The sequence below is a fragment of the Grampus griseus genome (assembly GCF_964374135.1).
Source record: "Grampus griseus genome assembly, chromosome: 7".
Taxonomy (NCBI): Eukaryota; Metazoa; Chordata; class Mammalia; order Artiodactyla; family Delphinidae; genus Grampus; species Grampus griseus.
This window is the reverse complement of record NC_139001.1, coordinates 101403868-101418798: the sequence shown is the minus strand read 5'-3', so window position 1 is coordinate 101418798 and position 14931 is coordinate 101403868.

Sequence of the window (14931 nt, the reverse complement as noted above, 5' to 3'; positions counted from 1 at the left end):
AATGTAAAAGCAGCCATAAACAGAACATAAGCAAATGAACATGACTCTGTTCCAATAAATCTTTATTTATAAAAACAGATGGTGGGCTAAATCTGGCCCGTAGGTCATGGTTTGCTGACTCCTATACTATATTCTTATAACTGATAGAGAAGAGAGATTGGAGCCACTCTCAAAAAGGACTCAAAGATATTGTCAGGCAGGAAAATATCACACACAGTAGGGCTGTGAATTTAGGAGAGATCTGAGAAACACTTCCAAATCCATGGGATGTTCTACCTCATTTACATTAGGTTAAGTAAAGGTTATGTGACACTGTCCCCCCACCCCAATCTAAATTGTAAAGTTACTCTGAATTTCTGCAGTTATATTTCTCTATTAATTCTTAGGAAAAAACCCTGAATGTTTAGGATTTCAATGAACTGCACAAGTTTAAAATAGGGGAAAATAGGGCTCACCACTTGCCAGGTGTGACTTTTTTTAATTTAAGGTTACTACAGGTTTAGCTTTTACAGGAAAGAGGCAAAACCCACTATAACTCACAAAAGCATCTGAATAGAACAGGCAGTCAGGACCTGTGCTCCAGATGTGGAGAACAAGGCATCCTGGGCCTTCTGCAGAAAGTGAATGGGTCTGTCGCTTTTGTAATGAGAAAGGTCATATCTATGCAAAATGCATGGAAAGCATGTCAGCACAGGGAAGAAGGCAGCCCCATGGGCCCGGAACGAAAGGAGGCAGAAAGCCATTGAGCTGGTCACAACTGTCCCAGTGAATGTGGCTGTAGGGAGAGAGCTAGGCTTTGAAAGGCATTGCCAGGCAGAGGTGGGAAGAAAATAGAGAAGGTGGATTTCAGGTTGTAGATGGAAAAGATTGATAAATGACAACATGAAGTAGCTGGGGTGAAAGATACATAGAGCAAGGAAGTCATGGGCAGGGAAGGGGAGAAGCTAGTTCCTGCTGGAAGGAGACAAGCGGTCTGTTTTAGTAAAAATGGGCTTGTGTAAACACTGGTGGGGGAGAAGGAAGTCAGGAGAGAGGGCATGGAGGCAGAACAGGGAAGACAGGACAGAAGGAGACGGGCTCCTTCTCTCTCCACTCCCAGAATAGAAGGTTCCAAAGGAGACCGCAATAAGGAAGACCAGGAGGAAATATCGGAGAATCTGATTTCAGAGGAAAAGCAATGAAGAAATCAAAAGGGAAAATAAAAAGGGGAAATTCAAGGAATGTCTCCAAAGAATATTTCAACAGACAAAAAATGTAGCAAGACATCCTTGAGGGTTAGGTACATGTGCTGCTGCTGACAGAGGAATAAAGGACTGCAAGGGAAGAAGGAAAGGTATTGGGCTTGTTAGGAAACAGAATGCAATTTAGGCTGGGAAAGATTTGAGGGAGATTTGTTTGCCCTGCTGGGGAGGAGCTGTACCTAGCTCATCATCTAGGTCAAATCTGGCAGCAGTACTCTCAAAAATACAAGATACTGGTTATATTTAAATTCATGTCTTAAAATACACACCTGTTTCTGAATACCAGATGAGTCAATGTTATAGAAAAAGGCGAGTTAAGTACATATATGGTGGGAAAATATCCACACCCACACATACATATGCACACATGTATATATGTGTGTATGGATCAACATACACATTTAAAGAATTAATTAGCAATGATGAGCTCCTATTAGATGCTCAATTTACTTGTTGGAAGAATTAAACAGGGGATGATAAAAAATAAATAATGCAGCTCTGTGTCTCACGTAACTTAGATACTTATTTACTGACATGTTGAGGCAGCTATCAAAGAAATATAGTTGATAATGATGATTTCTCGCTGATAAGAGTAAGAAACTGGGCTCCAGGCTTTATGACTGCATGTTGCTGCTTCCAAAGACAACCAGGTGTCTTTTACTTTTGAGCACCGTCACTGATGAAACTCCTCTTTTTCCACAGCGCAGTTGTTTTTCTTCCATTGGTTACTTGCCTTCTTCACAGACAGACTCTGAATCTACATTACTACTCCCAGTACCATTAGTTCCTTTTCATCTGTTGCTTATCCTTCCACAACACAGAGGAGAAAGCCTGAGCCAATCCTGGGAACAGAGAGCTGCTGGGATGTGACAGGAGAGGGTAAGAGTGGCAACTGGTCTCCTAATTGACATTTCATGTACATACCACAGAACTTGCCTCTGTCTTGATTCTATCCCCATAGCAACCTCAGTGAGGCATTCTTGCTGTTTTGTCTTTGCTGGCTTTTGCTATTAGGATTAGTGGACATTATCATTTAGTGTAAGAAATTAACTTCAATTTAATACTTAGGAACAAAGCAACATAGAGAGGAGGCATTCTTTCTTCTTAATGATTTGGGTGCTGGATGATCAATATTTTAATCTTTTTTGATTGATAAAGTAATTAGGATTTTTTAATACTGACGTTTTCAGACCATACTCATTCATCATCCTGCTTCTGTACTTCCCCTCTGCACTGTGCATACCACAAATGGGAAAACTGGAGAATCATGTCTCTCTTTAACTCAAAGAAGAATTGTCATCTGAGGTTCATCATTCACTCATCTCATTAAAGAAGTGCTAATAAACTCCCTAGGAGACAACCTTACCTCAGGAATAAATTGGAGAAACATTGTCAGGAATTTCTAATATGTGGTAAATCTATGACATAACCTGAAAATGATAAATATTGCCTAATTTTCAGTAACTAGAGATCTGTAAACACAACAGATCTTTCTAAGAACATCCTAGGACATTAAGCAGATGGTTTGTGAACATATAGAAAAGATTCATTCACTCATTCATTGTTTTCATTTATTCATTAAGCGTTTATTGAACACTGCTTTATGCCAGATGCATTGTATTAAACAGACCTTATGGGATAGGGTTTTTACAATGATCTTTCCTTTAGCAATGTAAAGGTGATTTATAACTGTAATTTAATTGTATACTTTTAAAAATAGTATTATATGAACACATACATGAAGCAACAGAGGAAAAAATCACCTCTCAGTGATAACTTTATATTAAAACATTATGGCAAATATAGTGTTGGTTGTTAGCCTTTGATAGTAAGCAGGTTTACTCAGCCCCTTAGATCTCTTTTTTGTGGTTTAAAAATGTCTATGTAAGTGAAAACCTCCTACAGAAAGTTTAGAAGTGTATCTCTTTTCAAATTTTTGTATGAACTTCAAAACCCTAAGAGAGAAACATTTTCATAATGTTATTTTTCAAGGCTTTTCCCTCAGAGTCTGAATTGCTCCAAGTTCAAGACAACTTTCTCCCTAATCATATGAATATTTTATGTAAGTATAATATTCTATTGTATTAAGATAAATCAAGCTTGCCTCAAAAATTTAACTTTGGGCAGATTCTTCTTTGGACAATGTATCTGATAATATTCTTCTAATTCTGAGGGAATATACTTTCCTTAGAGTTGAGAATTTCATTGAATTTCTGAGAATAAAAATGCTAGCAACTCATTATTCTTGCCTGCAGGGGAAAGGAATAAGCAGGGATAAATGAAATCCAAGAGTAATCCCTAAAACTCATTTTAATGATTACTTTCAACTCCTTTCTTTAATAAAGCTGTGTGCTGAGGCTCACGAATGGCAGGCAGGAGTGGCTGCCATGTCTAGTTTCCCCCCCTCTCCCTGCTTCTGGGCACACTGGGACGGAGGGGACTTCAGGGTGTAAGGAACAAGAGACTGGCGTCAGAGGAGCAGAGAAGGAAACCCTTGGGATGGAGCATAAATAAAAATTATATCACTCCTTCTTCCCACATGATTTCACCACACTTTATCTAGTTCCTTCACATCCCTTCCCACACTGCAGCACATGTAGGCAGGTGTTTGCCTAGATCCATTGTCACTGATTCATTAAACAAATATTTAATAAGTGTTTCCTGTGTGCAAAGCACTGGGACACCCTAGAAACTAATGGAGCTTGTGTCTTACATGAGCATGTCTTATTTTGGCACCTTTAAGATACTCTTACAAGGAACAGAAACTTCCATGGGTTCAAAGTGCAGGGTAAACTTACCAGTTAGAGCAGCAAGAAGTATAGAGTTTTTTCCGAGACCCCATCATGCACTTCCCCTGATTCCAATGTAACTTGTGTCTGTCTTGAGCAGGTTTGCTTTTCTAGCTATTATTTCTGTTCCATTTCTACTTTTGTGACAGAGGAGTATTGGTGAGACCCTTTTTTTTAAGGGTACCCAGGATTTGCTTTAATCAGACCATGATAAGACATACAGAAGTGGAAATGACTGTCATGAAAATTTTTTTTTCTCTTTTTTTTTTGCTTTGGTGTCAAATCTAAGAAACCATTGCTAAAGCCAAGGTTATGAAGATTTATCCCCATGTTTTATTGGAGAGTTTATACTTTAGTCCCTAGGCATCTGTGGGGGATTGGTTCCAGGATACCCTGGGGATACCAAACTCTGAGGATGCTCAAGCCTCTTATGTTAAATGGTATAGGATTTGCATATAACCTAGGCATATCTTCCTATATACTTTAAATCATCTCTGGATTACTTATAATAACTAAATGCTATATAAATGTTGTAGACAATGTAAATGTTATGTAAATAGTGACTAGCATGTGGCAAATTAAAGTTTTGCCTTTTGAAATTTTTGTAATTGTTTTCTAATAGTTTTGATCTAGAAGGAATAAACTTTTGTATACCCACAAATCCCTAGAAACCGGAGACATGCCACACCACACAGTGCTACACTGGGAAGCACTAGGGTCAGTTAAGAGGCAGAAGGAATGAGGGGGAAACATGAGCAAGAGCTTTTACTGTGGTTTCCATGGGGAGGAATGGGCCAGGCAGGATAAGTAGATTTAAGATTGGCGAGTTTGAATCATCTCAGTGGGTTCTGAGGCATAGAGGCTGTCCCTAGTTGTCTGATACTTGGCCCTGAGTTATTATGACAGTGCAATAGTGGCCCTGAGGGTGAGAGTGACACAAGGGAGTGGTTAAGGGTGTGGGCTTTGGAGTGTTGGTTTGCATATGAAAGGTGTGCTCTGGGGTAGTCTTTTGCTATCTCTAGGAATTAGCTAACGTTGGTAGGGGTAGCAAAGCCCCAAGATGTCAAAGCATCAGAAAATTAAAAAGGCATGGTTACTACATCCCTTTAGATTTATGGTCTGTTTCTAAAGTTTCCCATTATCATGAACGTTCAGCTCTAGTTAAGTCCTAGCCTTGGATCTGTCTGTAGACCATTTCTATGTCCCAACTCAGTTCAGTCTTTCCTGCAATTATACCTCTTCATTCCAAAATTTGGTGAATGGTTTACGCTGACCTGTTCATACCCACCCCTCCACACACACACACACATATACACACACACACACACACACACCGTCTTCATCACAATACTATTAGTAAAGACAAAATTGAGGAGTAACTTAAATATAATTTGAAACTGGATTGCTTAAATAAATTATAGTACATCCATATAATGGAATTCAATATATGTATTTTGAATAATATTTAAATAAGTTTAAAATACTCCTAATATTCAATGATAATAAAAAAACCCAAAATATATACATAATAACTCCCAATTTTAATACAACTACATAGGTAAATGATAAGTAGACACTTGAACACACATAATAATCAAAAAAATATGAGAAAAATATGCCCAGGGCTTCCCTGGTGGCACAGTGGTTGAGAGTCTGCCTGCCGATGCAGGGGACGCGGGTTCGTGCCCCGGTCCGGGAAGATCCTACATGCCGCGGAGTGGCTGGGCCCGTGAGCCATGGCCGCTGAGCCTGCGCGTCCGGAGCCTGTGCTCTGCAACGGGAGAGGCCACAACAGTGAGAGGCCCGCGTACCGCAAAAAAAAAGAAAAATATGCCCAAATCATGTCAATTATTTCCTTATACCATTTTTTATTTAACATGTATTACATTTGTAATCAGAAAAGTATATTTTACTTAACAAGAGAAAGATTTACTGTCTAAAATAGACCTAATTATTCATTTGACCAATATCTTTGAGCACCCACTAAATGTAGGCACTATGATAGATACTGAAGAATCAATATGAACAAGTTCCTGCCTCCTTGGAGTTTAGAGTGGTGAATACTGATAAGTAAATAAGGGATTATAGTATCTCAGACAGTATCTCACATGTGTAAGATATCCAATAAATGCTTATTTAATAATCAGAGGAGAGAGAATGGTAGGTTGACTGTATAGACAAGGAGATGATTAGGACTTTGACAATTTTATTTCAAACTTTAATGCCACTGTAACTGTGGGACCAGCTCAAACTGGTCTTACTCCGTGGATAACAGGATGTCTAGTTGTCTTGCAGATACAGCAGAGGTCAAACTGCAAGTCGTGTTACCTGGGCATGTACAAAGGAGGAAAGCCCTTCTCAACACTCAGAACCTATACTTCCTCCTGGTGGAACCAAGAAAACTGGAACATGACTGGAACCAGAAGGTTGAACCTTTTGGAAAAGAGGGTTTCATTGTCCAGGAAGATCCAGAGCTAAAATCCACCATTCCACACCTTACCATAGATGGCCAAGTTTAAAGTCCTCCAAAGGAAACTTGCTCCATGGGTGCTTTTGCGTACCAGCCTGTTCTCCCAAACTCATAAAAGATTGACCAAAGCCCAGATCAGGGAGACAGATATGAGAGCTTTGCCTCCTGTCTGCTTACCAGTCGACCTCAAAATGAAGCTTTTTCTTTTCTCAAAAGCCAGGGCCATAGTGTTTGTTTCTATGCACATTGGGCAATGAGCCCTTGCTTGGTAACAGTAACTACTTCTCTACCTCTTTCTACTTTATCACTACTTCAAAATCTCATAAGGAAAAAGTATCTCATTTACTTGCTTGAATAAGTCTGTGACTAACTTCTAAACACCCAAGAGGTTTTGAGCCTCCTCTGTCTCTGACGTTTGTCATATGTCAGTCTCTCTGCAGACTTTCTCCAAGTCTTCTTCTAGGTGGTATGCTGGAAGATCGTGCCTGATAGGGAGTCTAGTGTGTGATGAGTAAACACAGGGGACAGGAGAGGAGAAAGAAGCCAAGAGAGGATGAACACCTTTTCTGTGGGAAGAGTGAGAGCTGGGGTATTCTTATCCAGGAGCAAATGTGGTCTTACGTGAATGTAGTCTGTGGGTCTTAGTCATAAAGCTCAAAGGGCTTCTAACCATAAGCACTTCAGAATAACCACTGTGAGGACTCCTGGCTTCCTCTGTAGGATGCTCTAACTGAACTGAAACCAAGCCTGGTTTTTAAACACTGGCCTGGGGAAAGCAGCAGGGCTTCTATTCAAGGAATACTTTTCCCCTACTGAGTCCCAGGGCTCATCTCAGGAATGAGAAAAGGGAGGCAGCCTTATTGTCTTCCATGAAGAAGTAGCTGAATCCTTGGTGTACAGCCTACCCTGGCCAGGCTGGACGGAGGGACTTAGGCAGGACTGAGTCTACGCCTAGGCCATGGCAAGTTAGAAATGGGACACGAAATTTATGCAATTTGGTAAGCTGTCTTTAAGAAAAAGAATATATTACACAGATATAAAATTAAGCAAAAAGCAAATATTTATTTAGAAAGAATAAAGAAATCAAGACAAATTGCAAATAGAAAAGAGCTGAAAATACCATATAATGTAGAAATTCTAGAAAAACAACAATGTATTTTTTACTAATTAACTTTAACTGACACATCTCAGCATTATGTTTCTACTTCTTTCTCTTGATAGATAATCCTACTTACATCATATAAAAATGCAAGAATTTTGTAATATCTTTTAGAAATAAGAGGTAAGTCAAATTATCTTACTATGATGGATCAAAACTTTATTATGATTAATATAGTTATTGAGGATCTATTATTATTATTGATAATATCCCTCAATTGGAAAACTAGTTATTAGTAATTACTTTCTGATTGGATTTTAATGTTTAAGGTTAAACATTCTTTTTTGTTGTATTTGGATTTTGATATGTCAACAATTCTGAAAGAAAAACAATTAATCTAAAACTGAAATTAGATGAGTAATCCAAATTAGTTTAAAATACATAAATATGTTATATTAAGCTGTATATTTTAATAATAAAACTATTCTTATACTACATACCCTCATTTGTTGGTGAACATACATAGAAGTTTTGTCATTGGAGCACTCATTTCTGCATGCTATTAAGGTAATCTATTGTGCTATTCCAATGGGACATTAAAATTTCATCAGGACAAGATGCACTGACATATCAGGATGTGATTCAATAGAGGGGGATAAACAAAGCACAGGATTTCATACACAAATGTACTCATCTGTGATACTGTTACATATCTATCCCCTACAAACTGAGAAATTCGGATAGATTCTATTTCATGTGATTCCTACCAATTAAGAAAAGTATATTGTGTGTGAATAATTATTTACACAGCATTATCAAATGTATTCTGGACAGAAGAAAACTATTTTTTCTAGGCATAAAGGATCACTGAACTTTCTGAATAAAAGTTTATACCGTTAATAATTAGAATAAGTTTCCATAGTTCTAGTTCTACACATTTCAAAACTTGTATTTCCTCTGCTACTCAAAAACTTCAGATGCCTGACACCATAAGATACTTTCACATAGTGATATGACATTTCACCTTTCACCCAGTTGAAACATTCTTGAAAGAGATTCCTAGGCTATTGTGGCTCATAATAACCTAACTACACAGGGAAGTAGCTGTGAGCAACATGAAAATAATAGGCTGAACTCAAAGTGAATATTTCTTGAGCTCAACTTTATCTTAGCCTCATGATAAAATTGCCCATTGTCACCCAGTGTCAACTGCAAGTAGGGGCAAGGAAGAGTGGAAAGAGCCAGAAACAATTAAATTGTCATATTTTGCAAAATTTCTAAACACATATGGTTATGCTTGAATCTCTTCCTTGGAAAAGGCCCATGCATTGATGCTCCATTAGTTTCATGAAAAACCTGCCATTGGCAGGGGGACACTGCAGTACCTGAGACACTAAGACAGCAAAGATATGGAGACAAAGGAAGGCTTTGTACTAAGTAAAGGGAGTATGAATTTTCTCTGATTTGTGATCCCACAGAATTAGACAACGTCACAAATTGTATCCATTTCTTTTTGCTGAATAATAATTTACTGTAAACTTGGAAGCTCAAAAAAAACATGTATTGGGCTTCCCTGGTGGTGCAGTGGTTGAGAATCTGCCTGCTAATGCAGGGGACACGGGTTCGAGCCCGGGTCTGGGAAGATCCCACATGCCACGGAGCAACTGGGCCCGTGAGCCACAACTACTGAGCCTGTGCGTCTGGATCCTGTGCTCTGCCACAAGAGAGGCCGCGACAGTGAGAGGCCCGCGCACCGCGATGAAGAGTGGCCCCCGCTTGCCGCAACTAGAGAAAGTCCTCGCACAGAAACGAAGACCCAACACAGCCAAAAATAGATTAATTAATTAATTAAAAAAAAACAAAAAACATGTATTTTTGGGCTTCCCTGGTGGCACAGTGGTTAAGAATCCACCTGCCAATGCAGGAGACATGGGTTCGAGCCCTGGTCTGGGAAGATCCCACATGCCGTGGAGCAACTAAGCCCAGGTGTCACAACTACTGAGCCTGCGCTCTAGAGCCCGCAAGCCACAACTACTGAGTCCATGTGCCACAACTGCTGAAGCCTGTGCACCTAGAGCCCGTGTTCCACAACAAGAGAAGCCCCTGCAATGAGAAGCCCATCCACCACAATGAAGAGTAGCCCCCGCTCGCTGCAACTAGAGAAAGCCCGTGCAGAGCAACAAAGACCCAACACAGCCAATAATAAATAAATAAACATGTATTTTTATTTCACAGTTCTGTAGGTCAGAAGTCCTGCATAGGTCAGCTAGGTTCTCTCCTTAGTGTCTCACAAAGCCAAAATCAAGGCATTGGCCAACTGGGCTCTTATCTGGAATGTCAGGCAAGAATCCACTTCCAGGCTCATTTGGGCTGTTGGTAGAATCCAGCTCCCAGCAGCTGTAGATCTGGGGTCCCTGGATTCTTGTGAGCTCTCAGCCCTGGCTCCACTTTCTGTTCCGAGATGCCTCTGGCACACCTTCTCATGTGGCCCTCTCCAACTTCAATCCAACAGCATGCAGAGTTCTTCTTGGCCTTCCAACATCTCTGACTTATCTTTCTGCTCCTTCTGCCATCAGCCAGAGAAAACAGCTTTTAAGGGCTCTATGCTTATATCAGGAACACTCAGATAATCTCCCTGTCTTAAGGTCAATTGTGTCATGTAACAAAACACAATTATGGGAGAGATATGATGTTCACAGGTTCTGGTGACCAGGAGGGACATCTTTGGGGGACCATTTAGAAATTCTGTCTGCTACACATATTAAATAGAAAAGAAGTTTTTCCTCCTTCCTGATTACTGAGTTCTTACCCTGTGACAGTCATTTTGCTATATACTTTCTATCTATTGTTTCATTTAATCCTTCTAGCAAACCTGTGAAGTTAATATGAACCTAAAAGAGGTAAAAATACTTCAAAAATACAGAAGAAATGTACACTTTTTTCCCTTGAGCTTATCTAATCATCCTGTCCAACTAAATTATTTTAGTTCATTCCAGTTACCTCAATACAAGCCAATAATTCAAAAATTCTCATTAGGTAAAAACTATCAGTATAATTTTAATAAAATGCAATCTTTCAGTGTTCCTCCCATCCTCTTCTTCTTCCCATGATGTCAACTGATGTTATCAGTAGCTGGAAATAATTGTGCTGGGTACCTGGTTGTTCTGCTGGCCAGCGCTGCTGAGACCTCTAGGCCCCTGTCATGTCTCCCCTCCATTTCTGTCCCCTTCCCCTCTCCACTCTCCTCTCCTTTCCTCTCTTCTCTCTGTCTTCTTCTGTTTCCCTCCTTTGCTTTCCTCTCCTCGGCTCTCCTGCTCAGTCATCTGTATCTGCATCTGCATCCCCTACTCAGCCTTGCCTAAGCCCTTGAAAGTACTGCAGAGAATCCTCACTGGGGTGGCAGCCTCTCTGACATTGAGGGTCCCCTTAATGGATCAAATGTACCTCTGGTTTTGGGACTATCTGCCCAAAGAGAAGGAGATGGAGGCAAACACCAGACTGCCTGCTTTCTTTTGTCCTGTTTCCCTTCTTTTCCCACAGTCGACCTGATACCTGTATCTCCTGGTACATCCAGGCTGGAAGGAGTGTGTTCCACTTTCTCTTGATCATACCCACTTTCCTCATGGTCAGGCGTTAGTGAGAGTTGGGAGTATGAGTGTGAGAGAGATCAGGGCAGAGTTTCTCAGCATCAGCACTGTTGACATTTGGGGCTGGATGATTCTTTGTGATGGGGCTGTGCTATGCATTGAAGGGTACTTAGCAGCATCCCTGGCCTCTACCCACCCGCTGCCCTAGCCTCCCACTCGTAGCAACTCAATATGTCTCCAGACATGGCTAATATCCCCTAGGGGACCAAATCACTCCCATTTGAAAACCACTGGTTTAGAGATACAGAAACTAAAATGAGGGGATTAAAATATATGTGCCCCTTATGTTTCCCATTTTCAGGGTAAAAATATTGTCAAAGGTCCAACAGGTCTAAAATAGCAAAACAGAAAACCATAAACAAGTTTGGCTTTAAATCCCATCTTGACTGCTGGGGATAGTGTCATTACTCACACATTGTCTAGTCCAGACCAGGTGACCCTCAGGCAATATTAGCATCATAGATACTTGGAGAGAAGAACAGAGAGGGGGAAAGAGCAACAAGAATGAATTCACCAAGCTCGCAATTTTTTGAGAACCTGCCCATTCCTGTGGCGTCTCATCAGACTTAGATGGACATGACCCCTGGAGAAGGAGAGAGCAGAGCGGGGTAGGCAGCCCTTAGAATCCCAACATGTTTGATTTTATGGGACCCAAGAACTGCTGGTGAATCAATAGGCACTCCATTTCCCAGAAACCGGAGAGAAAACTGGCATTCCCTTGATTGATGTTTCAGTAGGAGTGCACATTAGACTCAAGACTTGTTACGTCTTCAGCAACAACAACAAAAAAGTTTTAAACAAATACTCTAATTCTTTAAAAGATCAGCTCCTCAATTGATTTGTATGCCAGAAACTTGAAATGTTGTCTGATGGCCAGGGTCTGGTGTTGTCTTTCTGTCATCCTAAAGCCCAGCACAGAAGCTGCCTGTGAATAGGCAATTGATGGATTTTATTGAATAAATTTATGCTGTCCTAGTGCCAGCTCCTCTTGACATTGTTAGTAACCACATAAGACATCCTGCAATTAACTATTATCCTTCCCTTTTTCTATTTTGTCCTTTTTAAAAATGAAACTGTGGAGTTTGGCTTACAGTGACTTTTGACCCACGGGTGGAGAGTTCCATCCTTGGGCAAGTAAAAGAGCCTCACAGAAGTGATAGTCTGGGAGAGCTGTTTGAAAAGCAAACATTTGGGAAAGGCTGGGGACACCTATCAACGGTGAAACTTGGGCCCCAAAATTACAAAGACTTGAGTTCAAATGACAGTTTCACAATGCACTTGGCAAGTCACTTAACCTCTCTGAGTTTAATTTCTTCTTCTGCAAATGAATAATCTTTAACTTTCAGTAATGCTGTGAAGCTTATTTGAATTAGTGAATATGAAGCAATGAGCATATTCTTAAGATCTTCACTCTCTCTTTAGTAGTTGACTTTCTTTTTAGAGGCAACCCCCCCATAAATAAAATATTTAAATCACCTAAAAGTTTTGCTTATGTCATAATGAAAATGAAACATTAAATCTACCTTAGATAATTTTCATATTTTATTTTCCCTGGCTTGTCACATTCACTAAATTATTACTCTCTCACACTGGCCTTACAGCAAGCTGAATCAAAATTATGCCTCTGCAAAATATCTTATGGACTCTGGAGCGACAGAGGGAGAGTTGGATTGGACGTCAGCCCATCAGAATGCCACGGAGAGTGTGTTTCTCTGTGGGACTTTGCAGACCTGTCACTTGGGTTGGTTCCCAGCTCTACTGCTAACTGTGTGATCTTGGGATAATTGTTCACATTCTCAGATTCAGCGTCTCATCTGTGAAGAGGGAATGATAATAACAGTACCTACTTCATTGGGGGTATGAAAAGATACAAATAGTTAATACACTTGAAACCATTTAATGGTGACTAGACTATAGTAAATACTTGATAAATATTCATTCTTGTCATTTGAGAATACTGAGGGCTTCCTGTTTTTTTCATGCTGTAATAGGACTGAAGACTAGCTTTCTTAGTTATTTTCCCTGTACCCCACCTTGCACATACACAGAAACACAGCACGCTCCCCCGGTACACAATGTGGCCCCTGCACCTCCATGGTGCCAAGCCCTCCTCATAGATCCTGATGATATGATTCACTTGAGTGCCATGTTAGAGACTGAATTCAAGACTGCAAATGGTTTTCAATTTTTAGACCAGTGCTGAACAATTGTATGGATGGCTTAGACTGCAGTTTTATAAGGCATCCAAAGACATGTCTTGATTCCTTGGGAAAAAAGTCTTATGATGGTTGAAAAATGTCTGCCATAAGAAGAAGAGGAAGGAAGGGCTAAGTATTTTCCAACTATGACCTTGTCCGTGACTGGGGATGAGAGACAACACTTAACATTTTACAGTTTGAAAAAGATCCTAAACTGTGTTCTCTGTTATATTGTATTTGCTACACTATTAAACCCAATTTAACCTTCCATGGGGGTTCCAGAGGCAGGTGTACAGAGGCAGGGAGCAAGGAGCCATCCACCCAGGTGCAGGTGAAAACAGGTGCATTGCTTGTTAATAAATAATAAAATATAATTATCTAAAGTTGGTTTAGCTTTTATTTTCACTATGCTCTGGCAATTTTAAAGAATGTCAGTAAAAAAGCATTCCTCCCTGAAAAAAAATATTTTGTGGCTCTAAATGCTAAACAAGTACTATGGTTACTGTGAAGTTTTTAATAATATACACCTAAACCCCAATTTAACACACTTTTAATATATCTCTTAATAAACATCTTATTCCACTGGAAGTTAATTCGGAAAAACCCTGGTTATAAAATCGGCCCCTCCAACACATGTGGACTCAGCTACACATATTCCTGTTCATAGTGAGCCGTCAGAGTAAGGAAGTAAGTAAGCAGTTGCGAATCCTTCAGGCTTGTCTCATGTGTGATCCTTGTCTCCCACCACTGTCCTTCTATGTATTTCTGTATTTAGAGAGCAAATTTGAGATAAACCATGATAACACACTAATTGGAAAGAAGAGGAAATGGAACTTGATTGCCTCAATTCTGTCATTCTAGGTGCAAATCATTCTGTGAACTTTGAGGAATTCACTCTTTGGGAAGCACTTTTCACATCATCTTCTTTTGTTAAAAAAGTAATAAAATGACAAATCTATTACTTTTTGTAATTATTACTATTTACTGCTATGACTACATAAACAAAATTCATGAAAAGTTTCTTTTCTGATTATTATTATTATTTACTTTCACAATGAATACTGAAAAACACATGGTCATATAGAGGATGAAATGCTAAAAACTTATCTACTTTAAACATCTAACACTTAGTATGCTACTATTTTTGAGTGTCCTTCTGCTCTCACTGTTGCCCTAGACTGTCACTTTGGTGAGGAGACACCTCCATTACTGCTGACTGTAACATTTTCCCCATCTATGTTATTATGCCTTTAAGCAAGTCAATTTCCAGTTGTAAAAATGACCCTGAATTTCACAGAAATAAACCCTATTTGTTTTGACAGTCTTATCATCAATCTTTCACATTAAATTGTAAAAGTCACTCCCATGTTAATTTGCACAGAAGCATATTTATATTTTTTTGCTAATATGCAATTTTTGTCATTAACCACAGTAATCATCCATAACAGACTTAATATACTGTTCCTCACATCAAGGAATTTACATTT